We start from the raw sequence: 17,698 nt of genomic DNA on the forward strand, positions 1-17,698 counted from the left end.
GGTCTCCTTCCTATCGGAAAGATGTTGTGAAACTTGAAAGGGTTCAGAAAACATTTACAAGGATGTTGCCAGGGTTGGAGGATTTGAGCTACAGGGAGGGGCTGAACAGGCGAGGGCTGTTTTCCCTGGAGCATCAGAGGCTGAGGGGTGACCTGATAGAGGTTTACAAAATTATGATGGGCATGGATAGGATAAAGAGACAAAGTCTTTTCCCTGGGGTCAGGGAGTCCAGAACTAGAGGGCATAGGTTTAGGGTGAGAGGGGAAAGATATAAAAGGGACCTAAGGGGCAACTTTTTCACGCAGAGAGTGGTACGTGTATAGAATGAGCTGCCAGAGGAAGTGGTGAAGGCTGATACAATTGCAACATTTAAAAGGCATTTGGATGGGTATATGAATAGGAAGGGTTTGGAGGGATATGGACCAGGTGCTGGCAGGTGGGACTAGATTGGGTTGGGATATCTGGTTGGCATGGACGGGTTGGACCGAAGGGTCTGTTTCCATGCTGTACATCTCTATGACTGTATGACTATAACTGTGGAACATAGTTTCAAACTAAGGGGTCTGTCATTTAAGACAGAGAAAAGGAGGATTTTCGAAAATATCTTCCCTGGAAAGCACTGGATGCTGGTTCATTAACCACATATTTACCTGTAATCTGAAATTCAAAGGTCATAGTGTCTGGCAGCATTGTTCACTATTAAGGGGATCAATGCAAAATCCAGTAAGCATTTGACTCAGTAAATCGCATGGCCCTGTGAATTGTTCTCCAAATATTCTGACATCCAAGAAACTTCATATTCCTACACTATTTCATGATAATATAAATTACAACTATCTGAAGTGAGAGATCAGAAACGGACACATTCAAAGTTCAGACTAGATAAATAAGGTGTGTTAGACCCCATACCCCAATAATGTTGCTTACCAGCAGTGCCAATGCTTTATTGGAAGATTTGCTGCCACCACTCCTACAAATTGGTATCTGTCAGATACTAAGTAGGGAAAGATAAGCAAATGATATATGCAGCAGAAGGTAAGCTTGGTCTTTATTAAACAGTGAAAGTTTATTGTTTGGTAGCTAGCTACAAAATATCTTCGATGCATGATTATCTCCTGTGAGACCTCAAGCTCAACCTAAGAGTAAATGCACATTCTTGCTTTTAATACCTGCTATTAACATTCTGAGTAATTACAGAAGCATGGATTAGGACACACTATACACTAATGAACACATGGAAAAATTTCTGCAACTCTTGTTAGCTCCTACAGGGACCAGTCCTTGAGACCTGATGGGCGAAGCGTATCTTGTGATTTAAGTTAAGTCTTTGAGGTATTAACTGTTTTCTACATCACATACTATTTACAGTCTACCTCATCAAAGATCAACTGTCCTCTGGTGTGAGATGAAAAACTCTTTACTCTCAGTGATTTGTGCCAAAACTAAACTGACCACAGACACACATAACCTGCAGCTTGTGGATGACTTCAGTGCCTTAACACCTCAATGATGAGGCAGAGGTACAGCAGAGAACAGAAGAGAATGAAACAAAGCTTCATCGACACAGGCTCAGAGGGTCAAAGGGCCTGTTCCTGTGCTGTAATCTTTTTTGTTCTTTGTTCAAATCCTGCATTCTGAATCCCATTGCCTCATGGGATGCCCTGCCTCATAAGATGAATGGGTTGGGAATCAGTCTGTTCATTCACATGAAAACCTGTAGCAGAAACTCAAAACAGTGAATATAAGTCATCCATCCTCAAATCGAGATACAGCTGAATAACCTCTCCAAAGATTGCAATGGAGGCTGGAGCATTGAGGGTTGCAACTCGAGCTGGACATTTTCTCGTACTTGCCAATGGAAGGGACTTCATGGAAAGCTGGCAGGTTCTACAGAAGTACGAGAGGAAAACAAACCAATTCTAATGAGATAAACAAGACAAAATTTGGCATGAGAATGAAAACTAATTAAATTTTAGAGAAAAAAAAAGGCTTTGCTCACTCTCAAGAGGTTTGATGCAAGATCCAAGCCACAGTTTCAAACACAAATATTAAAGACTGTGAAAACTGAAGGGAAATTTTTTTTTTCTCTCTCTCTCCATCTCTGTATTTTAAATGTTGATTTATTTAACAAATGCAAATCCTCAGAGCCAAGTGGTTACCTACTCACTTGTTGAGTTGAAGATGATTAGTCCATCTTAATCTGGAGAGGAGAAGACACCATTTGATAATGTGCAAATTATTTGCCCCTCTCTCTCTACAAGTCTCCATAAGGGTGATTTGTACTGAGGCTTGAGCAAAGGAATTTGTCAGTGAAGGGGCCTTGGCTCATCCTGAACTTGTTTAGCAAGGACCACTTTCACCATATTCGTTCAAATTGTGTCATTCAACAGGTGGGACTCATCAGTAACTTGCCATGTTTCCCATTCTTTGATCCAGTGGATGTTTGCCAGTATATCTGGCTCAGGAATGTTGCTCCATTTGGGCCCGGGTATGGAAGGCAGGCAATCAGCGGGCTGAACAGGACATCATGGAATGGGACCGGAGGCGCAGTGATGGTTGGACCAGCTTCCAGCTTACATTGATTGGTGATTTCAGTCAAATGAAGGAAGTGAACCTCTGTTCACACCCATCTCAGATGAATGCTGAGTCAATGAAATTCATTCCCACCAATCAACATTGCAGGTTGCCAAAAGCCCCATCAATTGGATCCTTCCAAGTTGTTTCTTTCTGTCCAAGGAGGTTCAAACTTGATTGACTGGTGTTGCATAGGGCATGATGTTGCCGTGTGGCGGTTGGTTCCTTTGCAGGCTATGACTGTTGACACTGACAGCACAGGGCTGAACGTGCAACATCAGCTCCTTGTGAACAGAAGGCACAAACTGGTCAAACAGAACCAGGCATAGCCAACAAATGGTCAGCATAGGTTATTATAACTCATCAAGTCCCCTTTAATTCATGATGACTCCAGTTATAAGCAGGCCAGCTGTTAAGCTTCTCACTTCAACAATTTAAAGGCTAGTTTATTATAAATTTTTACTAAAACTCCCTTTCAGAAAATACTGACAAAGTTATCACTAAGAAATTAGGTATATCAAGATTAAACAACTACAGATAAGTCAAAAAGAATGCTTATGAGAAGAAAGTTCCAATAAATCTCAATGGTAGAGTGTAAGGTCCGATTGTTTGAATGTTATAGCTTTGAAGCAAAGCAGTGAACATTGGAAGTTAGATCAACCAGCCATGGTAGGAACAGAGAAACATAGGAAGAGGGGTAGGCCATTCAGCCTCTCGAGCCTGCTCTGCCATTCTTGGTCATGGCTGATCATCAACCTCAATACCATATTCCCAGCTGTCCCCATTTCTCTTGACATCATTAGTAACTGGACATCCTTCAATCTTACCATTGAACGTCCTGACTAATTCAGCTTCCACAACCCTCTGGGGTGGGGAGTTTCCAAAGAATCATCATCAGTTCTACCTCATATCAGTCCTAACTAATTTGCCTTTCATTCTTAGACTGTGTTGCCTGATTCTAGACCCCATAGCAAGGGGAAGCTTCCTTTTCTGCAGCTATTCTGTCTATTCCTTTAAGCATTTGGTTAGTTTCTGTTAGATTGTCTCTCATCATTCGAAATTTCAGAGAATAAAAGACCTGTCACCACATTCTCTTTTCACTGAACAGCCCCACCATCCTATTAATCAATCCATGATATATATTTTACCTCAACAATGGGGCCAGAACAGAGGAACAGAGTTAACGTTAGGAGTAATTATCAACAATGATCTGTCCTGTTCCATCCATCATGACACTACAGTCAAGAAAGCACACCAACACCTCTATTTCCTCAGAAAACTAAGGAAATTTCGCATGTCAAGAATGACTCGAAGCTATTATTATAGATACACCATTGAAAGCATCCAATCTGGATGCATCACGGCTTGGTATGGCAACAGCTCTGTCCACATAGAGTCCTACAGCACAGAGTCAGGACCTTCAGCCCAAACTGGTCCATGCTGACCATAATGACCATCCACGCTAACCCCATTCCCTTGGCCCATATCCTTCTAAACTTTCACTACCTATATATTTGTCCAAATGTCTTTTAAATGTTGTTAATGTACCCGCCTCAACCATCCCATATGCATACCACCCTCTGTAAAAATGTTGCTTCTCAGGTTCCCTTTTATTCTTTCCCCTCCAACCTTAAACTGATATCCTCTAGTCCTCGATTCCCCAGGGACCCAGTAACAACTCCTAAAGTACACCACAAGTTACAGGAAAAAGACTGAGCACATTCACCCTATCCATGCCTCTCATGATCTTATACTCTTCTACAAGACACTCCCTCTGTCTCCTGAGCTCTAAAGAAAAGAGTCCGAGTTTGTTCAACTTCTCCCTATAACTTAGATCCTTGAGTCATGGCAACATTGTTGTAAGTTTCTTCTGCACTCTTTCCAGTTTAATACCATCCTTCCTATAGCAAAGTGACCAAAATTGAACACAACACTCCAAGTGTGACCTTACCAAAGTCCTGTACAACTGCAACATAACTTCCCAACTTCTATACTCAGTGCCCTGACTGATGAAGGCCAGTGTGCCAAAAGCCTTCTTCACTGTCCTGTCTACCTGTGACTCCACTTTCAGAGAACCATGCATCGAAACTCCAAGGCCCACTACACTCCTTAAGGCCCTACCATCACCATGAAACGCCTACCTTAATTTGACTTTCCAAAATGCAAGACCTCACACTTATCCATATTAAACTCCATTTGCCATTTCTCGGCCCACTTCCCCAGCTGATCAAGGTTCTGCTGCAATTTCTGATATCCTTCCTCATTATCCACAATACTGCCTATTTTAGTGTCATCTGCAAACTTACTAATCGTGCCTTGTACATTCTCATCCAAATTATTGATCAAGATAACAAACAGTAATGGGCCCAGCACCAATTCCTGAGGTACACCACTAGTCACAGGCCTGCAGTCTTGTATCCCACTTACCAGCTTCCCCTGGATTCCATGCGATCTAATCTTCCAGAGCAGCCTGCCATGTGGAACCTTATCAAAGGCCTTACTGAAATTCATATCGACTACGTCTACCACCCTGCCCTTGTCAACCTTCTTGGTCACTTCATCAAAGAACTCTAACAAATTTGTGAGGTATAATTTCCCATGCGCAAAGCTATGCTGACGACTCCTGATCAAACCCTAACTTTGCAAATGCATGTATACCTTATCCCTCAGAATCTTCTCAAATACCTTACTTATCACAGATGCTAGGCTTACTGGTCTATAGTTCCAAGGATTTTCATTGCTGTTTGTTATCTTGATCAATGATTTGGATGAGAATGTACAAGATATGAGTAGTAAGTTGGCTGATGACACTAAAATAGGAAGGATTATGGATAATGAGGAAAGTTATCAGAAATTGTAGCAGGACGTTCTTCAAGAAGGACACAACATTTACAACCCTCCAGTCTTCCAGGACCTCACTCATGACTAACAATGATACAAATATATCAGCCAGGGCTCCTGCAATTTCATCTCTAACCTCTCGCAGGGTTCTTGGATATATCTGGTCAGGACCAGGAGATTTATCCAGCTTCGTACATTCTAGTATGTTCAACACCTCCTGTATTGTGATATGGACTGTCCCAAGGTATCACGACTAACCTCCCCAAGTTCCCAAGTCTTCATGTCTTTCTCCACAACACACAACACCAGGCTATAGTCCAACAGGTTTGATCCAACTCGCCCATAGAACATAGAAAAATACAGCGCAGTATAGGCACTTCGGCCCTCAATGTTGCGCCGACCGAAGCCTACCTAACCTACACTCGCCCAATAACCTCCATATGCTTATCCAATGCCAGCTTGAATGACCATAAAGAGGGAGAGTTCACCATTGATACTGGCAGGGCATTCCATGAACTCACAACCCAATGAGTAAAGAATCTACCCCTAACATCTGTCCTATACCAACCTCCCCTTAAATTAAAGCTGTGTCCCCTAGTAACAGCTGACTCCATACGCGGAAAAAGGTTCTCACTGTCAACCCTATCTAACCCCCTAGTCATCTTGTACACCTCTATCAAGTCACCCCTAAACCTTCTTTTCTCCAATGAGAACAGCCCCAAGTGCCTCAGCCTTTCCTCATACGATCTTCCTACCATACCAGGCAACATCCTGGTAAACCTCCTCTGCACCCGTTCCAGTGCCTCCACAACCTTCCTATAGTATGGCGACCAAAACTGCACACAATACTCCAGATAAGGCCGCACCAGAGTCTTATACAATTGCAACATGACCTCAGGACTCCGGAACTCAATTCCTCTACTAAGCCCAGTACGCCATATGCCTTCTTCACTGCACTATTTACCTGGGTGGCAACTTTCAGAGATCTATGTACATGGACACCAAGATCCCTCTGCTCATCCACACTACCAAGTAGCCTACCATTAGCCCAGTAATCCATCTTCTTATTGTACCTACCAAAGTGAATGACTTCACACTTAGCTACATTGAACTCCATTTGCCACCTTTCTGCCCAGCTCTGCAACTTCTCTATATCCCGCTGTAACCTGCCACATCCTTCCTCACTGTCCACCACTCCACCGACTTTCGTATCATCTGCAAACTTGCTCACCCAGCCTTCTAGCCCCTCCTCCAGGTCATTTATAAAAATGACAAACAGCAATGGTCCCAAAACAGATCCTTGTGGAACACCGCTAGTAACTGCACTCCAAGATGAACCTTTACCATCAACTACTACCCTCTGTCTCCTTCCAGCCAGCCAATTCCTAATCCAAACCTTTAATGCACCCTCAATGCCATACCTCCGTAATTTTTGCAGTAGCCTACCATGGGGTACCTTATCGAACGCCTTGCTAAAATCCATATGCACCACATCTACAGCTTTACCCTCATCCACTTCCTTAGTCACCTTCTCAAAGAACTCAATAAGGTTTGTGAGGCACGATCTGCCCTTCACAAAACCATGCTGACTATCCTTGATTACATTATTTCTATCCAGATGTTCATAAATCCTATCCCTTACAATTCTCTCTAAGACTTTGCCCACAACAGAAGTGAGACTCACTGGCCTAGTCACTATAGTTACTAGGGCTGTCCCTACTCCCCTTCTTGAACAAGGGGACCACATTCGCTATCCTCCAGTCTTCTGGCAGTATTCCTGTAGACAATAACGACATAAAAATCAAGGCCAATGGCTCCGCTATCTCCTCCCTAGCTTCCCAGAGGATCCTAGGATAAATGCCATCAGGCCCAGGGGACTTATCTATTTTCACCCTTTCCAGTATTCCCTGGACCTCTTCCCTACATACCTCAAAGCCATCCATTCTAATCACTTGTGACTCAATATTCACATCAGCAACAACGTCCTGTTCCTGAGTGAATACTGACGAAAAGTATTGATTTAGTGTCTCTCCAATCTCCTCTGCCTCCACGCACAAACTTCCCACTACTATCCTTGACTGGACCGATACCTACCCTAGTCATCCTTTTATTCCTGACATACCTATAGAAAGCCTTAGGGTTTTCCCTAATCCTACCAACCAAGGACTTTTCATGTCCCCTTCTCGCTGCTCTTAGCTCTCTCTTCAGAACCTTCCTGGCTACCTTATAACTCTCAATCACCCCAATTGAACCTTCATGCCTCATCTTTACATAGGCCGCCCTCTTCCCTTTTACAAGGGATTCCAATTCCTTATTAAACCACGGCTCCCTCACAAGACCCTTTCCTCCCTGCCTGACTGGTACATACTTATCAAGGACACCCATTAGCTGTTCCTTGAACAATCTCCACATATCATTTGTGTCCTTCCCTTGAAGCCTATTTTTCCAATCCACACATCCTAAGTCATGCCTCACCGCATCATAATTTCCCTGCCCCCAGCTATAACTCCTGCCCTGCAGTGCACACTTATCCCTCTCCATCACTAGAGTAAAAGTCACCGAGTTGTGATCGCTGTCCCCGAAGTGCTCACCTAGATTAGATTAGATTACTTACAGTGTGGAAACAGGCCCTTCGGCCCAACAAGTCCACACCGCCCCGCCGAAGCGTAACCCACCCATACCCCTACATCTACATCTACATCTACCCCTTACCTAACACTACGGGCAATTTAGTATGGCCAATTCACCTGACCTGCACATCTTTGGACTGTGGGAGGAAACCGGAGCACCCGGAGGAAACCCACGCAGACACGGGGAGAACATGCAAACTCCACACAGTCAGTCGCCTGAGGCGGGAATTGAACCCGGGTCTCTGGCGCTGTGAGGCAGCAGTGCTAACCACTGTGCCACCGTGCCGCCCACACGCCCACCTACCTCCAAGTCTAACACCTGGCCTGGTTCATTACCTAGAACCAAATCTAGTATGGCCTCACCTCTTGTTGGCCTGTCTACATATTGTGTCAGGAAACCCTCCTGCACACATTGGATAAACACCGACCCATCTAACAAACTCGAACTATAGCTTTCCCAGTCAATATCTGGGAAGTTAAAGTCCCCCATAACAACCACCCTATTACTTTCACTCTTCTCCTGAATCATCCTTGCAATACTTTCCTCCACGTCTCTCGGACTATTAGGAGGCCTGTAGAAAACTCCTAACAGGGTGACCTCACCTTTCCTATTTCTAACCTCAGCCCAAACTACCTCAGATGGCAAGTCTTCCTCCATCGTCCTTTCCACCGCTGTAATACTATCTTTGACAAGCAATGCCACACCTCCCCCTCTTTTACCCCCACCTCTGACCCTACTAAAACATTTAAACCCTGGAACCTGCAATACCCATTCCTGTCCCTGTTCTACCCACGTCTCTGTAATGGCCACAACATCGAAGTCCCAGGTACCAACCCATGCTGCAAGTTCACCGACCTTATTTTTTATACTTTTGGCAATGAAGTATACACACTTCAAGCCACCTTCCTGTTTACCGGCACCCTCCTTCGAGATTGATGCCTTGTTCCTAACCTCCCTACACTCAAGGTCCTGTACCCTAAAGCTACAGTCCAGGTTCCTATGCCCCTGCAGAGTTAGTTTAAACCCTCCCAAAGAGCACTAGCAAACCTCCCCCCAAGGATGCTGGTGCCCCTCAGGTTCAGGTGGAGACCATCCTGTTTATAGAGGTCCCACCTTCCCCAGAAAGAACCCCAGTTATCCAAGTACCGAAATCCCTCCCTCCTGCACCATCCCTGTAGCCACGCATTTAACTGTTCTCTCTCCCTATTCCTCGACTCTCTATCATGTGGCACGGGTAACAGACCAGAGACAACAACTCTGTTCGTTCTAGCTCTGAGCTTCCAACCTAGCTCCCTGAAAGCCTGCCTAACATCCTCACCCCTCTTCCTACCTATGTTGTTGGTGCCAACGTGGACCACGACCTGGGGCTGCTCCCCCTCCCCCTTAAGGACCCGGAAAACACGATCAGAGACATCACGTACCATGCTGTCCATGCCAAATCCTAACCTAATCTAGTCCCATTTGCCTGCACTTGGCCTGTATCCCTCTAAGTCCTTCCTATTCATAAACCCATCCAGATGTCTTTTAAATGTTGTAATTGTATCAGCCTCCACCACTTCCTCTGGCAGCTCATTCCATACACGCACCACCCTCTGCATGAAAAGGTTGCCCCTTAACATTTTTCCCCTCTCACACCAAACCTATGCCCTCCAGTTCTGGACTCCCCCACTCTAGGGAAAAAAACCTTGTCTATTTACCCTATACATGTCCCTGGACTAATCAGCCCTCATAGTCAGAAATATTACTCATCAGTCTGGAACAATCACTTCTCAAGTTAAAATGAGAAAAACAATAGCTGCACTCATCTTAGGAAGCAGAACTTCATGAAATATACTTGAAGGAAATCTGCCTTATCGAGGTGATCTGTCTTATAGGGGTGATCTTATAGAGGTTTATAAAAAATATAAATCTCTAGAAGATCACCCCTCAGCCTCTGATGCTCGAGGGAAAACAGCCCCGGCCTATTCAGCCTTGCCCTATCGCTCAAACCCTCCAACCCTGGCAACTCTCGATGATGCTGACTGCCTGTCTCAGGGTTCACCTCATACCCAATCCTCTAGGTGATGCTGACTGCCTGTTTCAGGGTTATTCTCTCACCTTAGACCTCTTGTAACTTCTGTAGTTGCATACATGGAATTTTCTTGTTGAGATAAGTACTTTGGAAGAGCAGATTTTGGGAGGGAGAGAATGTTCCTTATTCATCACCAGTTCAATGATTTCAGCTCTTTTTGCCCGACTTTCTTTCACCATTTGGTTTTGGTTTTGGTTTGATTTCCGATATATCTTTTCCTGTTGTCCTATGTTTAGTCAAAACTCCCTTCTGAGGGTGATTTCCTTCAAGTATATTTCATGAAGTTCTGCTTCCCTAAGATGGGTGCAGCTATTGTTTTTGCTCATTTTAACTTGAGAAGTGATTATTCCAGACTGATGAGTCATATTTCTAACTATGAGGGCTGATTAGTCCAGGGCTTAGTGTTAGATTCATGTATTGTCTTTTGCTGAGGGAATCAACTTTTTCAAATTCATCAATTTGTATGGCTGCTAATTTGTGAGAATGGTTTTTGCACTTGAGCAGGGTGCATTATGTTGCCCATTCAAGAAGAATGTTTTGTGAATTTGAGATTGGGACACCATTCAATTGGCATTCCACTCAAACAAACATGACCTGCTGTGCCCTCTACCTTAAAGAGACGTCTTTTGTCATTTAATTTCCAATGCACTGATTTTTAAAGCAGGCGTGTCCATTTAAATGCATTTTTCTTAAAAAAACCTACAGTGCCAGCAGCACATTTGTAACAGAGGAGAGAAACTCTGTGCCTTGGTCAAGTCTATACGATGTCTGAAAAACAGAACAAACTTAGGTCACGCTGACACCTTTGCCCCCCCCCCCCCCAACCCCCCCACCCCCGCCACTTCATACAACTTCTCTATTCTTCCATAGCTCCATGCTCAAAAATGTAGGTGATCGACAATGTCAGTGGCAGGGAGGTGCAATACACAGAGCGAGGGCAATGCATTAGGATGGCAGGGGAATTGGGACCCTGCAGGTCTGTGTCCTGTACAGGGCGTAGGTATGTGAGCAATGTTCTTTCTCTTTAAAAGCCCTTACATCGGTGGGTCATGCAGCCTCTCCCCCACACCTGAAATTGCCTTCCAGCTCACTCCAAGTCTGGTCACAGCCATTTTCTTGTCCAATGTGCTCATTTGATTCCAGCACAATGGAAGGCAGCAGTAAGTGTGACTCAAACAGTGGCTTGCAGCCCTCTGCCTAAAAGTGTAAGTGAGCTCCAAGCATGGAAATCCCCTTCCTGGTGACCTTTCCTGTAAATCCCATCGAGTTTGCACCTGCTCAGGACCCTTCCATCTAAAATGAGCCTGATTAAGACGTAGAATCAGAAGTTGGTCACTCAGCCCATTGGGTCTGTTTTCGCCATTCAATGAAAACATGGCTGATCTTCAAATCCTCAGCGCCCGCCTTTTCCCCAAAACCCTTAAACCCCTGACTAATTTACCTAATGACCCAGCCTTGACAACCGTATGTGGTAAAGAATTAGGAGAAAGTGCTGGAGATCAGAGTCAAGAGTGTGGTGCTGGAAAAGCACAGCAGGTCAGGCAGCATCCGACAAGCAGGAGACTTGATGTTTTGGGGCATAAGTCGCTCCTGATGAAGGGCTTATGCCTGAAACGTGGACTCTCCTGCTCCTCGGATGCTGCCCGACCTGCTGTGCTTTTCCAGCAACACACTCTTGACTGTGGTAAAGAATTCCACAGATTCACAATGCTCTGAGAGAAGAAATTCCTCCTCAGCTCTGTTTTAAATATGGTGCCTCTTATTCTGAGATCTCTTATTCTGAGATTGAGCTCTCAGGTCCTAGACTCTCAATGACATCACAGTGGTGTCACAAGTAGACAGGGTAGTCAAGAAAGCATTTGGCATGCTTCATCGGTCAGAGCACTGAGTACAGGAGTTGGGGTGTCGTTATAAAGCTGTACAAGACCATATTTGGAGTACTGTATACAATTCGAGTCACCCTGCTAGAGAAAGAATTGTATTAAACTGGAAAAGATGAAAAATATTTACAAGGATGTCACTGAGACTGGAGGGTTTGAGTTACACGGAGAGGTTGGATCGGCTGGGACTTTTTTTCCATGCAGCAGAGAAGGCAAAGGGGTGACCTTTTAGAGGTTCATAAAATCATGTGGTGAACAGACAAGGTCTTTTCCCCGGTATATGGGAGTCCAAAACTAGTGGGCATCGGTTTCAAATGAGAAGGGAAAAATTTAGAAGGGACCCGAGGAGAAACTTTTCCACACAGAGAGTGGTGTGTATTTGGAACGAGCTGCCAGAGGAACCGGAAGAGGTGAGCCAATTGCAACATTTAAATGACATTTGGACAGGTACATTATTAGGAAAGCTTTAGCGGGTTATGGGTTAAATGCAGGAAAATGGGACTAGTTCAGTTTAGGAAATCTGGTCAGCATGGACAAGTTGGGTTGAAGGGCCTGTTTCCGTGTTGAATGACTCTGTGACTCTCCCACAAGAGGAAACAACATGGTCTCGTCTACCCTGTTAAGACCCAAAAGAATCTTGCATGGTTAAATAAGATCACCTCTCATTCTTCTTATTTCCAATGAGTACAGTCCACGTCACTGAGACCCTGTTAAGATTTTGTCCAGGCTTTTCTCGTTCACCTTTCTTTTAAGGAACAATTTCCACTGCAACCATTCTAATATCTTTGGAAGACTGAAAAATTGTGCTCAATTTGTTATTGTCACACTTGTTTCCATCAGCAAATCAGGATACAGCCCATTTAGACTGGTCCACTTGTTTGTGATTGAGTGTGGGGTGCTGGAAAAGCACAGCTCTGAGGAGCAAGAGAACAACATTTCAAGCATAATCCTGATGAAGGGCTTATGCTCGAAATGTCGATACTCCTGCTCCTCGGATGCTGCCTGACCTGCTGTGCTCTTCCAGCATCACACTCTTCGACTCTGATCTCCAGCATCTGCAGTCCTCACTTTCTCCCACTTGCTTGTGATGCCAACCTGTTTAGTACTGTTTTCCTATCTATTTTACCCTCTGCAGTCTCTACTCATTCTTCTACAACCATGACATAAACTCCATTCTCTCTTATTATGAATTTAGATGTAAAATATTCATTCCATACCCAATCTACCTGATCTTCCTAAGTCGTCCTACTACACTCTTATTGAGTATTTTCAATGATATATATTCCTGAAGATGCTGGTGTTCCTTTTTCAGTTGCCTGCTAACTTTTTCCTTCATTTGCTTAGCGTGAAATCAATTGTGATCCTATGTTTCCATGCAAGGTCCCAAGACAGCAATTCAGTCAATCCTACTCCTTTATTTATATACATACCAATTAGGAACAGAAAGAGGCTATTTAGCCCCTTGAACCAGCTCTGCAAATAAGATCATTGCTGATCGGTTTTGCTTTGAATTTCACCTATCTATCTGCTCCCAGAGGGTAAAAACAATGACTGCAGATGCTGGAAACCAGATTCTGGATTAGTGGTGCTGGTAGAGCACAGCAGTTCAGGCAGCATCCAAGTAGCTTCGAAACTGACGTTTCGGGCAAAAGCCCTTCATCAGGAATAAAGGCAGTGAGCCTGAAGCGTAGAGAGATAAGCTAGAGGAGGGTGGGGGTAAGGAGAATTGCTACAAGGTGCTGGCGCATTGCTACAAGGACAGAACGCCCCTGGTGCTCACCTTCCACCCTACCAACCTTCGCATAAACCAATCATCCGCCGACATTTCCGCCACCTCCAAACAGACCCCATTACCAGGGATATATTTCCCTCCCCACCCCTTTCCGCCTTCCGCAAAGACCGTTCCCTCCGCAACTACCTGGTCAGGTCCACGCCCCCAAACAACCCACCCTCCAATCCTGGCACTTTCCCCTGCCACCGCAGGAACTGTAAAACCTGCGCCCACACCTCCTCCCTCACCTCTATCCAAGGCCCTAAAGGAGCCTTCCACATCCATCAAAGTTTTACTTGCACATCCACTAATATAATTTATTGTATCCGTTGCTCCCGATGCGGTCTCCTCTACATTGGGAGACTGGGCGCCTCCTAGCAGAGTGCTTTAAGGAACATCTCCGGGACACCCGCACCAATCAACCACACCGCCCCGTGGCCCAACATTTCAACTCCCCCTCCCACTCTGCCAAGGACATGGAGGTCCTGGGCCTCCTTCACCGCCGCTCCCTCACCACCAGACGCCTGGAGGAAGAACGCCTCATCTTCTGCCTCGGAACACTTCAACCCCAAGGCATCAATGTGGACTTCAACAGCTTCCTCATTTCCCCTTTCCCCACCTCATCCTAGTTTCAAACTTCCAGCTCAGTTACTGTCCCCATGACTTGTCCGGACTTGTCCTACCTGCCTATCTTCTTTTCCACCTATCCACTCCACCCTCTCCTCCTTGAACTATCACCTTCATCCCCTCCCCCCACTCACCCATTGTACTCTATGCTACTTTCTCCCCACCCCCACCCTCCTCTAGCTTATCTCTCCACGCTTCAGGCTCACTGCCTTTATTCCTGATGAAGGGCTTTTGCCTGAAAAATCGATTTCGAAGCTACTTGGATGCTGCCTGAACTGCTGTGCTCTTCCAGCACCACTAATCCAGAATCTGCTCCCATAACCTTGCCTAACAAAAATCTATCTGGGAGAAAGTGATGATTGCAGATGCTGGAGAGTCAGTGTCGAAAACGGTGGTGTTGGAAATACACAGCAGGTCAGGCAGCATCCGAGAAATAGGACAGTCAACGTTTCGGGATAAGCCCTTCATCAGGGATGTGATCTCCCTGTCTCGGTCGTGATTAGAACCAGGTGGACCTCGTTGACTACAAAGATCCTTAATTGGGGTTGCTAACCTGGACCAATCAGGAAAGCCCTGGCTCACCAAAATAAATAGGAGATAAAAACAAACAAGAGTGTCAATGATTCTGTTCCTGTGAGATCGAGCTCTCAGAAAGAGGAGAGAAAAAAAAACAGGAGATCAGAATTTCCTCAAATCAGCAACTGATTCTGGGCTGGCTAGTTACAGCCAGTGTACTGTGAGCAATTGATGGGAGGATGATGGGATACCAGTGTCTGCGCAGTTATTTCAGTGGCAGTGGGAGAAAAAGGTATGTGCCTGAAGAACATTTGCTTGCAACAATTGTCTTGAAGTTGATATGAGCATTTCTGGGATCATGCCTTTATTTGGGAAGCTTGCATTATTTGATAATGCTGTTGAAGATTGGGCCCAGTGTGTGGAAAGATTATGATTTTTTTTTTCTCTCTGGTTAAATGATATGGGGTGGGGGGGAGCAGATGAAAAGCAATGAGTAATCCTTCTGAGTTCTTGTGGATCTGCAGCATTTTCTGTTCTAAGGGGCTGAACTTTCCCAGCAGCACCAGACAATAAAACCTTCCAAGAGTTGATGGATTTGGTTCAGGAATATTATGATCCTAAATCTCTAACTTTGAGACCCCATCAGATTTACTTAGCTGTTTGAGAATCTGTGTGTGTTAGGATTTTTGATGAGGATAAGATGACTGAGGTATGTGATTTTGGGTTAAGCCTGAATGAGATGCTGAGAGACCATTTGCTATGTGGGATCAAAGATCTAACTATGCAGAAGTGTCTACTGGCTGAAACCCAACTGGCCTTCAAGCAGGCACTGCAGCTGGCCTTGTTAGAAAATGTGGCAAGTAGAACATTGGAACTACAGGGCATCCCAATGGAAGGGGACACTGTCTCCTGTCTGACTGAGCTTGGAGAACACCACTTAAGTGTAGGCAATTGCAGATCCTCCTGCAGGGTATGCCCTGAGCAGGGGAACCTCAGCCAACCCACGGCAGAATACTACAACAAAGTTGAGCCTTGGTCAAGTGGCTAAAAGGTTTGTCAGAATCAGGACCCGCAAGCTGTTCTAGTTTCTACTAGAATGCAAACTTGAGATACCAAAGGAAAAGGCCTGACTGGAGTAGGAAAATTCATAGGCCTGTACCTAGGAGAGTGCACACCCTGGGAAATCTCTCTGCAAGTGGGTTGGAACAATGAAATTGCTTAGTGATGTTCAAATCAGAACAGATTAAAATATTAATGTTTGACTAAATGGTCACCCAGTTCCCATAGATGTTGAAACCCATGGAGCTGTACCAGTGGTTGTAGAAGCTGTTGATAACATGATTTGCTTGGGACTCCAACTCTTAAGTTTGAGCAAAACCTGCATACATTCCCCAGTGTATGTACTCACTGTGGCTCTGATCTCCTATGAGGAGCAGTTGGTGCACTGATGGTAGTGAAAGGCTCTAGCCCAAGCCTGTTCAACGGAATTGGTTGAGAAAGATTGGCTCAACATTTTTCAATTAGAAAATGGCTGCTTCAGCGAAGTCCTAGTGAAATAGCAAGGAATATTTCGGGAAGGGCTTCGGACTATCAAAGGGGCCAAAGCCACTTTAGATGTAAATCAGGATGCAATTCTGATGTTGCACAGCCCACCTGGTGCCATTTGCCTTGCCAGCAAAAGTAGAGGTGGAAATCAGGAGGCTGGAGAGCAAAGGAATCCTCCTTAATGGGCAGTACCAGTGAAACCTAATGGCTCGGTTCACTTTTGTGGGGATTTTAAGCAAATGGTAAACAGCTTCTTGCAGCTCGACAATACCCAACCATCTCACAGGGGATATGTATGCAAATTTGTTGGGTGGGGGAGGGGGGGGGTGCTTAACAAAGCTGGATATGAGCCATATCTACCTGCAATTGTGATTGAATATGGAGTCTTGGAAGTATGCTACAATTAATGCCCATATGGGTTTGTACCATTTGGGGTGGTCTTTTCCAACAAACCATGGAGAAGACCTTACAAGAGCTATGTAAGGTCACCATGTATCTGGATGATGTACTGATAACAGGGAAAACCAATAAGGAGCACTTGGAGAACTCTGACATAGTGCTTAAGTGTTTCTCTCAGGTGGGTGTGTACCATCGAAGGGAAAAATGTGTTCTCGGTGCCTCAACTGACCTACTTGGGCCAGTGTTGACAAAACTGGGTAACACCTGTTGGAGGATAAAGTGATTGTGATCAAAGGAGCACTGGCTCCCACGTCTGTACTGGAGCTTAGGTGATTTTATTACGGAAAATTCATACATAACATTGCCTCCATTTTGGCACTCTTTCACCTGCTATTGAAAAAGGGTCAGCCTTTGAAATGGTCATGTAGCCTTTAGGGAAGTGAAAACACAGCTATTGTCATCTAAGGAATTTGCCCCCACGATCCAAAGTGAGAGGTAGTGCTGACGTGAGGCCCCCCTATACGGCATTGGAGTAGTGTTGGCTCACTGGTGGCCCAATGGAGACAAACACCCAATAGGGTATGCTTCCAGAATTTTGGCTGATGCTGAATGTAAATTATGCCCACAATGCAAATACCTTGAACCACCTCCCATTAGCAGGTACTCCCCTGGAAGACTCCGATTTGGTTTCTAAACTTCATGGGCACCCTGATTTACCGCTGACAATATCCAATTTTGTACCCAAAAAACAGCTGGTGACAATACAGGAAACCAAAGGGCTATCACGATTGGAATTGAAACCTTTCTGGACTCCGTGATATCAGATCACTATAAAGGACAGCA

This window comes from Chiloscyllium punctatum, chromosome 24 (assembly GCF_047496795.1).
Source record: "Chiloscyllium punctatum isolate Juve2018m chromosome 24, sChiPun1.3, whole genome shotgun sequence".
NCBI lineage: Eukaryota > Metazoa > Chordata > Chondrichthyes > Orectolobiformes > Hemiscylliidae > Chiloscyllium > Chiloscyllium punctatum.